The sequence below is a fragment of the Neodiprion virginianus genome, chromosome 1 (genome assembly GCF_021901495.1).
Source record: "Neodiprion virginianus isolate iyNeoVirg1 chromosome 1, iyNeoVirg1.1, whole genome shotgun sequence".
NCBI lineage: Eukaryota > Metazoa > Arthropoda > Insecta > Hymenoptera > Diprionidae > Neodiprion > Neodiprion virginianus.
In genome coordinates, this window is record NC_060877.1 from 36,050,249 (window position 1) to 36,070,059 (window position 19,811).

At 34.8% G+C, this 19,811-nt stretch overlaps 1 protein-coding gene across 2 annotated transcripts in view; it reads right to left on the reverse strand.

Annotated features, from left to right (window-relative positions):
* Positions 1–19,758, reverse strand: part of LOC124305780 (probable beta-hexosaminidase fdl) — a 65,229-nt gene extending 45,471 nt beyond the window's left edge. The window contains exons 1-2 of one of the 2 annotated variants that reach the window (XM_046765609.1): positions 19,105–19,758; positions 9,563–10,295 (exon numbers count right to left, since the gene is read on the reverse strand). The gene's annotated coding sequence lies outside the window, so the exon portion shown is untranslated. The remainder of the gene's footprint in view (positions 1–9,562; positions 10,296–19,104) is intronic. The other variant, XM_046765620.1, reaches the window with a different exon arrangement.
* Between the last annotated feature and the right edge of the window lie 53 nt (positions 19,759–19,811).

The following is a 19,811-nucleotide window of genomic DNA, read 5'->3' on the forward strand; positions in this document are numbered from 1 at the left end:
CGATTGCATAAAGAAAATCTCTCGACAAATATAATCTACGAGATTTAGCGATTTTTAACCGTTATGAAGAATTAATTAATAATGTATTATATACATGTACAAGATACATGTGTAAAATAGAAGCTGTGTAAGATATTAGGTATCATCGATTGTATTGCATATTGTTATACACATACAATTTTTCCCTTAATGATAATTATAGGAAAGCTTATATAAACTCGATTTGTTTAGTAGAAAAATGTATCATGTAAAGAATATATAAAATACACGATAAAACACATCGATTCGGCATATATTGCGTAGAACGAACGGTAAGAAATGAAAAAAAAATTAATAAAATAATTAAAAAAAAAAAAAAAACTTATTACATACGAAAGTAAAAAGAAAATAAGAATAATGTAAGAAATAAAAAGAAATTTTAGATAGGCGATAATTTGTAGTATCGATTATTATACAAAACACTAGCGAAGTAAAATTAATTTTCATCCGTATCTGAAAATTTAATCCACTATAGCTACGTAATTGAGATTTGAATATTACTGTAATCATTATAATTTCAACGAAATCGCGATTTTGTTTAAATTAACAGTAACGTGAACGAAGCAAAAAAAAAAAAAAACAGAAAAAGAAGAAATACATTGTTTACAATTAATGATCTCTGCATTTGTAGAATCTTCGTTATTAGACGCAGAGAGTGACGAAAATTTGGTATCAACATAATAAGAGAAATGCGAAAACGGAATGAAAGAAAAAAATGTTTGAAAATACTTCGTAACAATAAATTTTCCATTACATGTCCAGGGATACGAATGAAGCGGATATTAATTAGCAACGATCGATTCAGCGCGAATACCGCAGAATCAAAGGGCTTCAAGGGAAGCCTCGCATTCGATTGAACTTTCATTTCCTCCCTAATTCGTGTTATGATTCGGTCGGTCAGCAATGAAAAGTCTCGTTAGAATTTTCACGTGAAACGAGAAAAACTAGCCAGGTAACAAAACGGTGTAAATAATATAAACAGAAGAAATTTTATATTAACCAGTGTATAAACAAGTCTGGTATTAACGGGGTAACGAGATACTTGAAACCTTTTTTTCGACTCAGGTCTCAACTATTTGATGTTGCTTTTACACTCGGAATAATAAACGACAAGCCGCAAAGCGGCTGCTGAAACACCTCGGGTGACTTTGATACGCGAAAAAATTTGTTTCGTGAGTCGTAAAGTATGTTTCAATTACAAAATTCTTTCACATGTTGAGTGAAATTAATTAAACTGTCACAAGAATCGCAACGCGAACAGAATTTTCATACGTCATAGTTGCAGATTATTCAATTGATTGACATTTCATTTAAACATCGACGCCAACAGAAACAAAAAAAAAAAAAAATTCACTTATAACGAACGGATTTTTTACGGAATGAACCAAATGCACGAAACGACGCAAAAAAAGCGAATCGTAGAAAATTCAAACGCGTAATCAAACATTTTTATTTCTGCATCGACTCGATCATTTCTATTTTTCAACGTTATCGCTGCACTTTGAAGTGCAGCGTGTTATTCAGAAATGCACTGTGATCGATAAATTAGAGCCAATTAAATTGGATCTGCTCACTGCAACGATATTAGCACGTTGGTATATTCCTACCGCTTGCTATTGAGCTGCGATTGAAGTTCTTTTTTTTTTTTTTTTTTTTTTACAATCTCTTTTTCTCTTCGTATATATGTTTTCAGAAACTGTGTAAAACGAAAAAAACTCGGAACGAAAAAGCCGCTAAATGCTGCGGCTGGTGGAAGTTGTGGTGATGTAAAACCCCTACCTTTACCGACCGAGCACACTCACTCTTTTTCTTCCTTATAACAAGTAACGGAAAGAATTCAAATTTCGATCGTGCATCGGTGCGATAAAAATTTTGCATAGAAAGAAAACGGATGTATTTGCTCAGTCGGTAAGGGTTGGACTACTACATGACTTAAAGTGAATAAACATGCACAGGTGGAATTGAATCTGATTGGCAAAATCAAAATTTAATATGTCCGAAAGTTTGTCAAACGTTAGATTAATTGTAAAGTCTTCAATGTTCTTGTACAAGAAATTGAAATTTTCACTGAAATTCGTTGAGAATGATATGAAAAATAAAGATATGTTTCGCGACATTTTCATTTTCACGATTGAATTGAAACTGTTTTATCGGACGTACGAAGCTATTTTTTCGTCAAATAAAACAACGTTGTAGTGAAATGTGGAAAATTTGAATTCTGTAATCAAGTGTAGTACAAATATTTCAAATTATCGACGAGGAGTAACAAAAAAACAAAGAAACAAAAAACAATCGAACTTCCTTTAGATTCTTCTAAAACTCAAATCATACGAGGTTTACGTAGAGCTAAAATCTGTGGTTATTCCTCTTACATATAATTATATATACCTATATATCATTACTTGGCTGGCTGCGGTAATCTCGAAAATTATTACGCGCATATGCCCGTTAGAAACTTGTCCAAAACATGCAATATAACGCCGCAGGCGAGAAGTTGAACTTCGGATCGTAAGATAGCCAAGTTTATTGTTTGTCCTGTGCTGCATACGAGGAAGTTCCGCCTACGGTGACTGAGATATCATACAAACAGAGGTCTAATAAACTTATTCGCATACCTATCTGTATACACGTAAAACAGTTTACCTGCAGCTTGAATTCACTGTGCGAAATATGCGGAGATCTCACTTAAAACACAATGGGCCCGGTGTCTCAAATAAAAAAACATACATCTTTTATAGATTGACACATTATTATTTCCCCGCTACTGTTATTTGAGTAGTATTATTCTATTATTTAATACAGTCACTCTCGCTGTACGAAGCGGATGAATTTAACATGCTATTATCGACATTTCGGTCAATTACTATGGTAAGAGTATGTGTGATTTGGATGGATTACCGACGGAGCGAAAAGTACTACCGATAAGTATCTGTTTTACTGACGGTCGATAAATCGCAGATAACCGTCAGAGCGATACTTTGTTCGGAAAGCGAACAACTGACTTTTCTCCAGCAAGTGAGACGCCAGTTACAGCCGGCAAAACAGATTTCGCGGTACAGAATATCGGCAAACAATAAATTGAATTTATAATGGTGTGGAAACAGTCAAATCCCAAAGACATGTCACAGGCGTTTTACGTAGAAAGGATAAAAACGAAAGTGCAATATCAGATTTTTTCTGAAAATTCTTTGCAACGAAATATTCGTTTATGTCTATTGCATTGTCAACATTCGCGTGTTACATCATAAATAACCGCAGTGTATTTCGGAGCCCCAAATTACGACAGTAATCAATTGAATACGAACGATATAATATATTTTGTAGACTAGTCGATGCAACGTAAAATCAAAGAGTTATAATTCTGCATAATGAATGGAATAATTTAATTTGAAAATATTAATAAAAAAAACCGAACATTTTTCAGCCCAACAAAGTAAAAAGCTCCCTTGAAATTCATTCAATTCGTTGCGTCGTCAACATGCATCCGTATAATGATACGAGAATCAAGCAAATAAAAAAAAAAAATAATCAAAATAATCATCATCCACGTTACTCATTTCGTCTGTCATTTCCGCACATTACTGTAAATAAATAAAGAAAATAAATAAAAAAAAAAACAACGAAATAAAGAATGTGCACGAAAACTGCTCGTCACTTCATACCTTACTGAATAATAACAATAACAATACACACGCAAAGATACAATTCCGGTGATCTAGCTGCAGGGTTATTGTATAATTCAACAATATATCGCATGGCGTGTAAATAATGCACACGACACAATTGAATAACACGACGACAAAGTTATAATGACTGAACGTGAACGTCGAATTGATTCAACGAAAGATAAGGATGAAAAACGAAAAAGAAATAAAATGAACCAACACAAGTTTTCATACCGCAGAAAATGTGCAACGTACTTTATAGGTTCGTAAAAATGTACCATATATATATATATATATATATGTGTATCATGTATCATGTGTTTAGAAAGCGGAGCGATATATATACAGGCATGTGCTCAATGTTACACAATTCGCAACGGGGTATCGCTCTGTAAGAGTCAAGGTCAATTATCGACCCTAAAATTAAAGCACGTCCGTGCAGAAAATTGGTAAGGATATTTAAGGATGTACCGGTTATACATTATCAACCAAAAGTGAGTGTCGTCGACGATATTGAATACCTTATGATAAGATAGGTATGGGAAAAAAATTAACCGCAATAAATACGATGTGAAAATCAAATTTCAACGATAATAATACCTAAAAGTTGTCAATAAATTGTTCAGGGAATGTTTTTTTTTTTCAGTAATGTGAAATAAATTCGTTGATTTTTCGGAAGGCACGTGAATTTTTAAAAGAATTATCTCATTATTTTGAAATATACGTCTTCGAAGATTTTTCAAATTTTGAAAAATGGCTGAAAAATCTTCAACTTTAGATACGTTTTCGTAAAAAAACGTTGTGGGTACATTACATTACAGTAATTTTCACTATATTAATTGAAAATGAGTATTTTGTTTTTTTTACAACCGGATACGTATATTTTTCTCTTCAATCAATGTATTGTACCAAGGCAATGATTTGTATCGCGCTTTTTTGCGCAGTGTCTTTTATTTTCCTAACGATAAAATATCGCTTACAAAAATTTCTACACGGCAATTTCTTTTAAATGAAATATTCGTTGTTTCCAGTGTGTATAATCATAACTTTTTCAAGTGCGTATAATCCACCTCTTGGAACAATATTAATACAAGAGGCAGCGTTTCAAAGCTCAATAATCGACAGTATATTTCGCTGTGGCTTTGTAATTGAGATTAATTACATGCAATTACGTGTACTTGAAGCGTATAACAGTTATAACTTGAAGTACGACAATGGTGCTGTTGCAGATTCGTAAACTTGTGACACGTATAAGGTATTCCACCCCAAACTGACCGCCGTCGCCACCATCGGCAATTTTTGTTTATTTTCAAGTATGAAGTAGTGTTTGCATAAACAAAAAAAAAAAAAAAAACATCCTTTGACAAGTGTATTCGGTTCGATTATATTATACATATTACGTTATAAATTTCCATACAGAAGAATCGATTTATTTTGTCCAAATACTGTAAAACAAAATACTTACAGAGAATTTGAAAACTTCAAAAAATAACACGAGTCAAGTTTTGTTTATCGTTTGCATTAATGATTATTAAAAGTGTGGGAAAACGATATTTACGAAACCGGAAATGATTATTTACACAATCGAACGCGGTTTATCGCGATTTTCGAATATAGCCTATATATCGCTGCAGCGAATTGGAATTATAAATTTGCATTATAACGAGTAAATATAGATATATTCGCATTGCGTTATACGTGCATTGTACAAGAAACGTGAGCATTATTATACGCGATGAATGAAAAACGTAATCAAACAATATGTGTAATATTATAAGTTATGTAGCAGATACGGTATTGATTTCAAAATTATATATTCATATATGTATTATAAACCTGGTCCCTGATGATAAAGTGTAATAGTATATTAACGAGTACGTGACGACGCTGATGATACGGCGGTGTGAAAAAAGAAAAATTTGTGATATGCCCGGTGGGCACACGCTTAGATATATAATTAATGATCGAGTCAATTTTCATTGAAGTAAGATAGTTTTACGTACATCGATACATTGATTTGTTTAGATTATACGTGAATTAATCGCAAGGGAAAAACTGAATGATTTTTGCGTAAAATTGAAATTGTATGTAACAATATTATCTGCACTTGACTTTTAGGACGATGTATGATGTAATATGAAGTATCGGTACAGAAGAAGAATATACGTAACGGAGATTAAATCAAGTAAATTGCTATCAGAGAAAAGCGGTGAAAACTCAATTCAATAAACAATTTTACAATTTTGATGACGGGTAAACTCTTTGATAGACATCGGTGCTTTGAGACAGATTTTGAACAAACGTTGTACAATTTCCAAGTTAAAGATGAATAAAAAATTGAAAATAATAAAAAGGAACAACAAATTTCGTAGAGCAATGTTAACGGGATTCTTGAAATTCTTTCCAATATTGCTGATCGGTTCAGGCAGCATTGATTGTAATAAAATGAGTAAATAAGCAGTGAGTCAGCAGTTCGGCGAAACGGAAATTAAAAGAAAAAAGTTTTAACAGTCGAACGAACGTTAATAAGAAGCTGAATTAGCTACGACCTTCGCTCGATTGGATTCTGTAGCTGCTACAAAGAAGAAGAAGAAGAAGAAGAAGAAGAAGAGAAGCTGGAGCAGCTATAAGCTCAAGGATTCGACGGTGGTGATCGAGTGTGAGCAAGATATAAAAGAAAGTCAAGGACTGTTGGGAGAAGTGAACGAGGTACAGACGCGAGAGTGAGGAGAAGTGGAAATTCTTGAGTGAAAGGAAAATAGTAGGAGGATTGTACGAATGAAACGGGATCGAGTGATAACAATTATCGTATGTATAATAATTGTGACAAAATCGTACCACTGATCCGCGTTAAAAAAACAAATGAAATTTTTCTCATTTTACAAAGCCAATTTGTACGAATTTGTTTATTTTAATATTTAAGCCGATTATACACGCGGCGATGGAAGGAAATTCTTGCGCCCAAGCAATATTTGGCATAAGTTTTGTCGGTTAAATTCGTAGACAAAATATTATGTGTCAACATATGTAGATTATTTTTATATTACAAGTTGTATTCAACATATCAGGCATAAATTACCACTATCTACGTAAAGAAAACTTCAATAATAGCTCAATTTTTTCCTAGTATATTATGTCGAATTATAACAAGCTCATTAAATAACCGAACAAATAAGTACTACGAGTGTATAATTATAAATTCGACTGATCGGAGTTTGTTCATTTGTTAAAACAAGTCGGAAACTTTATTCCGACTGACCGAACCGAAATATATCAGATTAATCTTACATGAAATGTTCACATGGTATGTATAACGATCGTTGAGTGAATATTGATTAATTCTACCAACTATTCAACTATAATACATATAATACACGTACTAATTTACGTTCAAACAATCATCAATAATAAAAATATATGAAATGAACAAAAAAAAAAAACAAGATTTGCAAATAAATTTGTAAGATTTTTGAAATTCTCATTCAAACAATATATCCGTACAACTTATACCAGTTCTCTAAAATCCTACGTACGGCAGAGTTTCAGTTTCTTTCGCAAGGCTTGACCTTAATTACTGCACATATCCGCGCGGTTCTGCGCATGCTGCTGGATGACATAAATATACCTTCGCATAGTTGTAAAAATAAGTCTCTTCCGTGTTTAGAAATAGGTGGACGCTAAGCGCGAAGTCGTTGCAACATCTCCCAAATAACTGCCTTCTTTTAATTCCCAAAAATTGACAAAAGTAAGGCGTCGCACATGCACGTAAATTTATACGACACGCGATTAAATTTTCTTCAGCAATTCCACCACCTGTCTCGTATATGCAAGAATACGCGCTCCAATTCTCACCAAAACCAACGAGGAAACGAGTTTTCTCAACCGAGTATAATTTCTCTCTTAGATTCTAGAATCTAGACGACTGTGAAATGTTCTAACGCTTATTATAGATAATACGCGCATGCGGTTCACCGCAGTATCCGCGTAAGACTTTATACCGCATCAAGACGTTTTTAAGTGGGACAAAAATTTGTTTGAAAAAATTAATTCAACAAATTTTTATTACACACGAGATGTTGCATAGGATTATAAATAAACCAGGACACCGGATATTCGATATTTATACGTTATATAATTGTACGAAAATAGAATCGGAACCTGCACCGAGAAAAATTTTCGTACTCGTTTTTGACACTTTTTTTTCGTTTGTTCCTCAAATGGAAAAACAATAAATCGTTTTCAAAAAACAACTTCGTTTGTACTCGTTTCTGCCACCTTTGTTTTGTTTTTCACCTCGACCGAAAAAAATGGACACGTTTTTTGATTTTACGATAACCAAACTTTTCTATTTTCAAATATGATAGAATTCCGCCAACAAAGATCGCTTCGCTGAATTATTATGATTAATTTTGAAAAAACAGAAGAGTCAATTTTTCGAAAAATCAAAAAACGGCTCCATCTTTTTTCGGGCCGAAATAAAAACCAAAAGAAAAGTTGTATGAACGGATACAAACGATTCTGAAACAAATCCCGTTGTAAAAAAAAAAAACGAACAAAAATTTCAAAAGTAGGCTGCGAGTCATTTTTCGAAAACACCACATCTTTTTTCCATTTGAGTTTATAAACGAAAAAAAAAAATGGTACGACGTAAGCTTTGGAAATTTCGGTCTCTCTGTGTAAATCTGCAATACAACTGGCTTCACCGAATGACAGACGTTTTGTACGTTTGGTGCAAGCATGAGCAGCAGCGGTAGTAACGAACGAAAATTTTACTGCTTCTTCGTTTGTCTGCCGACGTTTTATGAGGTAATATATTTGTGTCGAGCAATGCTGATAGCTAAACGGTTAAACACGCGTCGCGTGAACCGCTGCTGGAATAATAAAATACGCCAAGTGCACTCGTGCAATGAATTACAGAGTTGAAGGTGTCATTGTTCCACATAAATATTTCGAGGTCTGGGTCAAACTCGGGTCGGTATAAATTTCTCTGACACATTAATAGGTGGGATATTTTTAATTTGAAAAAAATGTCCCGCTTCCCTCGTAAAAATACAATCATGTTGTGTAAATCGAGCCGGAGAAACAGTTTTTTCGCGATACTTTTCACGACGGTGAAAATGGAAGAGTCCGTCGATTCGTCCGAGAAACTTCAGCGATGATCTAGAAAATGGGTGAGTGAAAAATCTGATAAAAATAGATACGCGAACTGGGAAAAATATAATCGTTTGTTTAGAAAAAGTAATAAAGAAGCAAAAGTATAAGTTTGTCGGATGATAATTGAGTATCGATTAATTTCCCGTAGAACCGGAAGTTCAAATTGAACGGAACACGGTAATTTTTCATGCTCATCGGTTGATTGTAAAATTCTGTAAGTTCCGAATTTTTACATCGAGCCGATTCCGTGATCATCGCGGAATTTTTTCGGGACAAATCGATGGACCGACATTTTTCTAAAAACGTATGTTTTTCGGATTTTAGAAGTTCGAAAAGATAAAGAATCGTTGAAATCAGGGTAAGTGATTTGAAAGGTGATAATAAAAAGTAAAAAATGGGCTTCAAGTTTCAAGTTGCTCGGATAATTTTATGAGAAAATAACCGATACTTACAATTAAATATTTACTACACAGATTACATTAATATTAAAAATCTCAAATTTGGCACACGCTTTATCAGCATTACGACGTGTGAACTGCAACTTTGGCCGACATTTTGAGCGGTAATCGAGAGACTCAAAGAGTTGTAAACGCTAAATTTCATTATCTTTATAAATTGTCCAAGTAGATAAATCACAGCTTAAAAAAATCAGCAAAAATTGCATACATACATAAATAGTTACATGTTTTATATTTAGCACTCACCTTTATTCAGAAGAAAGAAGCAGCAGAATAGGAGATATAAAAAGACGAATAGGGAAAAGTGAACTGCAGCACCATCTCGCCGATGGGTTCGATATATTATCTAAACATGTGTCTTCAATTACTTTTTTTTTTTCTTAATCTTCTTTACGGTGAAAAAACTGCCTTCGTATTTTTTTTTTTTTTTTTTTTGTTTCGATTTAATTTTTAGAAGTTACGATTCGACTGCCACGTTCTTTTTTTCTGCTTCATCAGTTTTCGGAATATTTCTGAGGCCACGTTTTATACCCGCGTGATGATCACACCGGTTAATGGTAATATTTGAAAACAATATATATATATAAAAAAAAAAAATAAGTAAATTAAGCGAAGGAAAGAAAAAGTTTTAGTTTCGAATTTTAATCAATTGTAAGAGACAATCGTCGCGGCACGAGGAGGTTAACATAAACGACGGATAACCGATGATTGTATTATACTTTTACGGCTACTTTGAACTACTTTATTTCACATCTATATTGTAAGCAAAATAGTTACGACGTATTAAATCCGGAATTGAAAATGAGGATTTATACTGTTGTTGTTAAATGGTAAAATAAAAAAAAGATTATACGCGGAAAAAAAAAAAAACAAGAAACGCGCAATTAGATAAATTGCCTCCGTTTGTTTTTAATAATCCCACAGCAGCAGCGGCAGGAGCATCGCAGTTTTTTTAAATATCATCCAAAGTCACGGACATCTGAAAAATGGATAAGAAAAAAATAAAATTAATAATGAATTATGTAATGTTATTAACATATAAGAAGTTATAATTTACAGTGAGGATATATTTTTGTTATATTTCATTGCTTCCGATAGTACTGTGAAAAAAAAAAAAAAAAAAAAACAACCCACTTTATACGATTATAAGTTATAAATTTTAATGATCGAATTCTATCGTATAACAGAGACATATAACGTAATTGAATATACGAAAAAAAGAAAAAAAATTACTTGAAAAATAATTTTCTGCAGACGAACGAATCGCGAACTTAACTGCAAAGTCAGTGCTTGAGTTGATATTTAATTATAAAGTATAACAGGAGCAGGCCTCGTTCCATTAAATTTGCCATTAAAAATTTAAACTTGTTAATAGTTCGATTGAAAAGTGATTACGATTTATAAAATTGCTCCCCATCTCTTGTCCAAATATCTGTAAGGTCTTTTTTTCTTTTTCTTTTCCTTCAAATTTAGTAACGGTTTTTTTCAATACTCCACAATAGCTGCTCGGTAACTTTCCTATTGAAATTTAACATTTTTTTTTTTTTTTTCAATCTAATATAGTACAAGACAATTGATATAATAACGATGAAAATGAATCTGCACGTCCCTGATATTATTCCCAGGACACGTTATATATTATATACGCAAAGATAACCAGCACATCAAGTGAGTAAAACTGAGAGTGGCGACAGAGATATTAATTCTGATACGAGCGACAATGATAAGCTGGACGAGGGCAATAGAAATTGCCCTGAGAGTGAATTAATTATCGTAAACGGAAGGAAGTTGCAGAAAAAAGAGCTGCAGTTCATACATTTGTGTACCACGATAGACGAGACTGAAGTTGGTGACGTTATCGTAACGAAACATTGATGAAAATACGACTATTTTCTCAAAACTTTACAATGATTTTCAACCAACTAAGGATTTCGAAATGTGAGTGAAAAATTACGATTATACACGTCCTTTTTACACAACGAGGAATATTATAATATGCCGACGATAAAACTGACGATAAAACCTTATCTGCGCACAATCACGTCGTATTTTTTACGTATGTGTACATTTTTTTTTTTATTTTTTACATCGACTTTGCAAACACAAACAACGCAATCAACTTTGGAGAGAAAAAAATAAAAATAGCATACAGTGAAAGTAAGAAGTAATGAAATGTACGATAAGAAAGTGGCTGATATACGAGGAAAAAAAAAACCGATAGACAAAAATAAATAACAGAAACAAGGAATAAAAGAGACAAATATAATTGATGCGGGTTCTTTCTACGATCGTTGCGATTAGCAGGAATAAAAAAAAAAAAAAAAAGACTAATCTGAAGATTCCGTTTCCGTTTTACATCCATGCAGCTGTGATGTAGAAACTATCGTCGCGCATTTCTTTCAACCGTTATTGTGTTACTTTCTCAGATTATTGATAGGAGAGAAAAAAGAGAGAAAAAAAAAAAAACAACTAAACAGCCACAAAAAAGGTAGTAAAACTATAACGATTTTTTAGTACCTAGGTAAATGAAAAATGACTGTCATTCTGCATATTTATGTGCAGCGCATTAAACACGCGGTAGTGCAGAATATAAATAATGTTTATGTGTGTAAAGTAAGGTACGTACATACACTTACTATAATCGTTTATGCAGATGTAATAATCCAGTAACAAGTTGTCGAGTAATTTAAACGGTTGCAATATGTACGTTACATACACATTAGTTTAGTCTCGTTAGTTCGCGTTGGTACGCATAAAGTGATGAGTATAGTGAATGTTTTTGTCGTCGGTAAGTTGAATATTTATAATACGTGTGTATTTGTATTTGCAAAACACGCGACAAAGAAATAAAGTGCGTAAAAAATAAAAAAACAAAAACGAAGAACGATTTTAATACCGGGCAATATAGCGAGCCAAAATTTCAAATTTGATCGAATACGGTAAAAAAAAAAAAAAAAACTTTTTGGGGTCGCTGATCGGATTTGCCATACTGAATTATCAAAATCTGATTTCAGATTCGTAATCAGCGACCTCAAAAACACCTGGACAGAATTTTTTCCCCGCACTTGACCAAACTTGTTTAAATTAACTATTAAATGTTTAAATTAAAAAATTTCCGATACATGTAATTTTACAACGACTTTGAAGGAGTTATGATTTCAAAATATACGGTTTATCGAATTTCAAACAATTCACAACGACGTGTCCAGCTTCGAAATTATGAATTTATTTATAGAGAGCACCCGAAAAGCGTTCCAAACATTTTTATTCGCAAGTTATTTCCCGATCAGGTATTTTTTAAATACTTCTTCCAGGACTAAAATCTATTGCATTAACGCATTTGCTGGTGGAAAAAAACCCGAACGATCATCCAATGTGTGTGGGTTTGTGGGTGTGTGTGAGAATACGTAGAGATAAAAACATAGCGAGTGTAGACAAACTGCGGGGTTTCCGACTTCGGTTTATTTTCGACGATAGGTTACAATATCGTAGTCAGCCAGCTACAGAGACGTTATCAAGCATTAGCTCCGGCTGGCCTAGATAATTTTACCGAAAGTTGAAAATCGACCGTACATATTTCCTATACTTGAAATTTGTCGCGAGAAGCACATTTTAGACTTGCGTGTGTGAGACTTGTTACACGTGCACATTAGACATCTGTATCGTCGTACGTTACATTTGTCAATTAGAACGGCACAGCCGTTCGTTTTAAATGATGCGAAGGAATCACATTGTTATTTAAGCGAGAAAAATTAATCGTTAATTTTTCAACTCACCTGAAAATTTTCGACATTTTACTCCTTCTGGCATACATATTTCTTCAAGTTATCCAGAGACGAAATTATTCATCAATAAAATAGAGTTCGATTTCATTCGAGTCGAGATAAGAATATCATGCCGAACAAATGTGAATGAAATAAAACATCGTCAAGAAGTGTTTCAAATTATCTGGAATATCTGTAGGATATAAATATTACCGCCGAATGTCTATCTTTATCGGTTTTAATTTCTATTTCAAAAATTTTATTCACGCGCGATATTTTCTATTTTTACTTTTTATATTTAAAGACTGAATATATTCATTTTTATTTTTTTGTTTTTCTCGTCAGAGAGAGCGTCGCGAGGAACGAGTGAGGAGAAACAAAGAAAAGAAATTTACATCGTCACTCCCAAGTATACATGGGTATTATTGTAAGGGACAGTTTAATTGTTTCTTCCGCCGTGACGAAGCTTCGGTATAATAATACGTGATGCGGTGCAGAGACTGTTTCGTCATGCTTAGTTTCACTTCCTTGAAGCCGAAGGCACGCAGCAAACAATTCTAACAATGACCGATTAATCTAAGAGCTAATATATTTTACGTATGTATATGTTTATAAAAATCAGTATGGAAACTATGTACATTTCTTAACTAAAGAGAACAGGCGATCGAATATATAACCGATAAGAATCTTTCTTCTTCTTCTACTTTGTTCGAACGAATTAATATTTGAACAGAAACCAAAAAAAAATTCGTGTTCGTTGTTAATTTCCTACGCTGCAAGTATTTCGCTACTTTTTCTTTCTCTCTTTGTCCTCTCATCCTCCAGCAAAGCGGACTATATTACGCATTTGCCATCTCCCGTTGAAATAAGTTTGCTGTCCATTGCGACAGCAACGACGGCGAGTAATGACCCCATAATATAACGACGCGTGAATTCCCGTATATATTCACTGTCGTCGTGAGTTCGTACACTCGAAAACGTTGAATACTAGTAAACGAGGGCATGGTAGTTTCAGGGCCAGATCGATTCAGCTTTTTCCCCAAATCACGTGGCGTCAGGTTGGTCAGACTGCACTCGGACTCGATCCTCCATCTTGAGCTAACCGACCGACGCTAACCTCAAAACTGGGATGGTAAAGTAGAGAAGAGATGACTCGAAGTTTGACTTTGTAGATTGATAAAATCCGTGTATAATGTAATACAGTAAATACTGGATGAGAATGAATAAAATGGCGAAAAGTTGAACCAAATTAAATTAAATAAATTTCAGACTATAACGTCTTGACGTTGGTAGAACATTCTTTTCGATTTTCTTCCAAGTTTGATATTGTACGATACAAGCAACAGAGTTGTAACGCATATTGTCAAGAGGCGAGGCTTCAATTTATGTCCAAGTCCACCACGAGGTTCTCGAACTTTTCTTCGCCCATGAAATTCTTCGCTGCGAAAAGCGATATTGATCAGGATCCCCGTCTGTTCTTCAAATGCGTTTCAACTCTGCAGCGTGTGACCGTTTCTTAAAAAACACTTATAATTAAAGCAGAAACTTTTGACTACAATGTATTAGTAAAATCCAATAAAATAAAAAAAAATTAAACACAAAAGAATCAACAAAGTACAACGTCCATTGACGGCAAAAAATTCATCGGTGCAAAGTTGCAGCAGCAACAACACCAACAACAACAACAAAAAACGCATGTATGTATGTCTTCCTAAGAAACGAGACTTTTGGGTATTCCCGATAGACCCGACATCCGTTTCGCATGAACCAACAAATCGAGTTGAGAAAGAAACTTTCCGTCCAAGTTTTCCTCTCTTCTCCGTCATCGTCCGCGTAAAACCTTCGTCAACGAGGAAAATAGTTTCGGGGCGTTTAGCGTCCTGCTAGACAGACTGACACGTCCTTTGGAAGGATCTTTGACGCCACTTTGAGTAGCGGACAAATTCAATGCCTCCGAGTGTACATCTGCTGTTACTGTCCCAGCGGACGACCGTTGTTGTTTCATAAGCTTAGAAGATCACATAGAGTGACATATGATAATGGTTTATCATATAGTGTAAGTATAGAACGTCAGCTATTGAAATATATTTTCAAACTCGATTCTTTTCGGATCGTGCGCGTTTTTAGCGCTCTTCAAAATAATTCGTACATTGTAACTGAGAAGTGAAAATCACTGACAAATTTCTTTATAAAATTATACAATTTTTAAAGTATTATTCCCACAACCTAGAAGTGTTTTTTTGAATTTTGAGGCGCAATTACTTGCAACTTTTGTAAAATCTTAAAACAAATCTTCGACTCTCGAACAAAAGCATATTGAAATCATTGCGTGATGGGTGAAAATTTGATTTTGTATAAAATTTGGTAAGATAGAATAAATTTTACCTCGTACATGATTTGAAAATGTTTGTTACTGAGCGTGCGTAAAAAATAAGTGAAAAATGTTTGTATACATTAGAAAAAAAAACCAAAAAAAAACCGTCTCTGACATTTGATTTTTGTTATTCGGAAATGTCCAAAGTGCCGAAAAGAATGTAAAAGAAATTATTTACAGGAGCGATCCCAAAATCAAAAAAAAAAAAAAATGATGCTCAGCATAAAAAGGTTTAAATATTCGTAACGATTAGAAAAGATGTAAACAAATTAAAAATGCTGAGGCATTTAATTTGTTATGAAAGTCCCCACATATTGTTGTAAAAAAGTTTTATCATAAAATCGTTATCTCTACGTTATGTTTTCGATGATAACTAATTTAAAAAATGAAGAAATTAAGAATATCATATACGGCTCAACTTAGTCTCGATTTTTTGCATCGTTTGATACATAGATAAACCAATTTGAGTTCTTTGACATAAATAATTTCGCAACCGTTTCACATTAGCACACGTGTAAAGTAGCAGACAGATTCAATATAGAAATTCGTTAACACGTTTGGAACCTTGTAAGCATAAAAAAGCTAAAGACAAATACGAAACCTGAAGAAGTGGCGATGTAAATAGACTTCTCAATTTCAATCCTCTAAAATAATAACGAATTTTTCCATCATAAGTCTCGTATCGTTGGGAATTGTAAAACGGGCAGATATTTATTGTTCTTTCCAATTATCTTCTGGGCCAAGCTTTATATACATATATATATATATATGTGTGTGTGTGTGTGTGTGTGTGTGTGTGTGTGTGTGTGTGTGTGTGTGTGTGTGTGTGTGTGACACTCGAAAGTTGTTATCTGTGTATTATACATTAATACAGTAACCACATAAGGCAGTACCACACAATTTTACGAGAGTAATTCGGGCAAGCATACTTTGTGTATAAATATATATGTATGCATAATTAATATAATTCCAATTTTGTAAATGCATAAGAGAATTATATGTATAAATCATTGACCTCGTGGCACACTGGGAAAAAAATTAACAACATTTGATCGCCACGCTGAATGAAGCGCGATAAGAAAATCTCTGTACGGGAACATACACCAAAGGAAGAATCAGCAAGACGACACATCCGGTATGATAAATCTAATAATATCAACGGATATTTAACAGTAGTAGTATAATTCAGAAACAGCGTATATGTATTATTATTGTATTACGATTACGCAGAAAAGGTTGACAGATAGAGAAACGTGCGATACAGTTTACTTCTCTTTTTTTCTTCTTAAAATATCGCAATTTCTTCAGTTTCCGGACAGCCGTTATACACGAACAATCGTCAGCATATGGAAACAACACCAAAACGGAGAGAGTAGCGAGGAAATAATCCGTTCGCAACGATACAACGAATGCCTGCAGAGTAGAAGAAAAGAGGCGAGATGATAAAGATAGTACAAAATGTGTGTGCGTATTATCTTTAACGGTTTAGAATAACTTCTGTAACGTACACCATATATACGACAATACAACAATTATTCAAACAAGCAGTGACTGTGTAGATCAGCATTGTATGTACGTACATCATACGCAACGTTTAACGATTATGCAATGAAATCGTTTGCAGGACTGTAATTTAAAAAGTATGAAAAATGGTGCTGAACGTGTTAGATTTATCCTTGGGCATGTCCTACGTAACAGCACGCTTAGAAGACTTCGTGTTCGTCGTCGTGTAATAAGATATAGATTTGCGCGAGATTTAACTATGATAGGTATGCAACAGAAGCCTGCTGACTTCGTACGGATTATAGTCGAAGGAATATAGAAAGAAACACGGGTACCTAAGTTATAAAAAGAGACCGCAGCACAACGTAACGCAGATATTTTTATTTGTATTTTTATTCCATGAGAGAGAGAGAGAGAGAGAGAGTGAGAGGAAGAGAGAAAAATCTCGAACATTCGATCTGTATGTACGTTATACTTTCAATTCTTTCACTCCCTGATTATTATTTTTCTCTGATTCACTGTATAAAATACCTTCCTCTTTCATATTCCAAATTATATTATACGTGTAGTAATTTATCAAAGAGTTGATTTTATCAAGGACGCGTAAGTGAGTTCGGGAGCTAATTCAAGTACATTTTACGCAACTGCTCCTGAGCGAGAGGAGATGAAAAGATGACGAAGAAAGGATTTCAAACAAAATATACTTATTTGTGGTTATTCGTTTTGTGAAGAGAGTAAAAATCACAGAATTGGCGTTGCGATACTACAGCAGCTGATATGGATAATGAGATAATTAATAACGGCATGTCTGTGACAAAGACTTTATCTTTACAGGAATCAGGAGGCTGAAGTTAGTAACATTAATGTATCGATGCGTTGAAACAAAAATTACTATTTTGCACCTATAGAATACCTGAAGTTGGATTTACGAAATCTGAGTTTGCTGATGCTTTATTAACGGTTTGCTAAACTGCAGGTAATCCTAAAGTTGCAAAGTAACGATTTTTTCCAACAATGCATCAGTACATTAACGTTGCAAACTTCAGCCTGATCAGGAATCAAGAATTTCTTTTAACGTCTGATCACGAATCTAGTCGTTAAACGCCTAGCGTCGTGTGTTCAAATATACCCAAAACCTCAAACTTTCTATTCTCATTTTTCGTTTCCAAGTTTCTGGTATAATATATAGGTACAAAATTGAACCTCAAAAATGTTTGGTACTACTAAACCGCAAACCTGGTTTCTAGGAACATGAATATCAGATGACTTCGCGGATATTCTCAGTTAAAACCAGTTACCAGTTTCGTCCGAATCATTCCGAGAATATTCGCCCACATCTAATTTATTATCTTATTATACATACGATATGTTACCGATGCACAAACGAGTTTTAAGTTTAAAAACATCGAGCTTGAATCGCTCCAAAGCGAAATAGTCGCAGTCGGATGAATCGGTAAGCATAACAAATGAGCTACCACTTCGTACTTAATTTGAATCGGCAAATCCGCCCCGAAGAGAGAAACAAAACAAAATAAAATGAGGATCAAAGAAAAAAAAAAGCAAAAAGATGAAAATCGACAACGGTCTGCGAGAGATTTATAAATCAGTATTAGCAACCACGCATCACTCATCCACCTGACCTAAAATGAAGCGAAATGTCCGTTTTATACCGTCAGCTGTCGGCCGACGGTGGCCGTTTCTTCTCTATTGATTGGTAGCTATTGAAGCAGCAGCAGCACCATCACCCCGTACACGCGCCGAGTGCTTAGAGGTTAGGTTTGGTTAGGTTGGGTTAGGTGAGGTGAGGTGAGGTGAGGTTGAGTAACACCGAGCTGCGAGTAGCCAAGTAAGAAGTACGTACGAAATGAATACCGCCTCGGTCATTAGCAGGGTCGCAACCTGACTAACGCCGATGGCAGGTGATGTGAAAAAAAAAAAAAAAACACAAGGTTTCCAGGGCAACGAACAGCCGAGAATCACGGGAGATTCGAAACACGGCGAAAGTGTCGGTCTGCCGAATGGAGATAAGGAAACCGAAAAAAACATAAAAAAAAAAGACGTACGGATAGCGCGTGAGTAAACAAAGTAAATCGAGGTACGTACGTACGCATGTATGTACGTACGTATGTATGCAACTGTGTACTCACCCTACCCTGAAGTTGCGAAGAGGGAAAGCGAAACCTCGTAGTCGCAGCGAGAGAAACGAATGTGAAACGCAGCGTGAGATGGAGGATCCTATTTTAGCCTGCAACCAAGGCCGATTCCCCTCAGATGTTATAATCCACCGTCGACGAACGTATCGACGAACAGCACAACCGAAGAAACGACCGACCGCTTTTCTTATCAATGCAATAGTGTAATAGCATTTACTAAAACAACAACAGTGCGTACGGTCACTGTACGATTACCACGCGTGCGTAGGCGGCGACACACGCGATTCAATCAAATTTAGTTTGCAGGTACAAAGCGAACGGATAGACTTGGAACACTCGGAGCAGTCTCCGCGAGAGCGACGAAGGGTTTTAATAATCTAATCCGCCGGTGTTTACACGCCCTGATCGAACTCGGACAAACGAGGTTGCTGTCTCTCCTCAGGATCTCGGTGAGAGAAATCGAACGTAACGGTAATAAGCGCAACGCTCGGCAGCTCGGGGACAAGAACTTTTCACCAAAGAAGAGGGGCGCACGTAACAATCTCCTCGATTCAAACTCCCCGACTGATTTGATTCTTCGTTTGACAGCGCGGCCTCATCCCGAGCGACGCTGCCTCGCGTTCTTCGCGCTATCTGTCGGCCGAATTTACAACCATCTTTGTGTCGCTCTCACGCATCAATCTTCACGCCAGCAGCAGCGA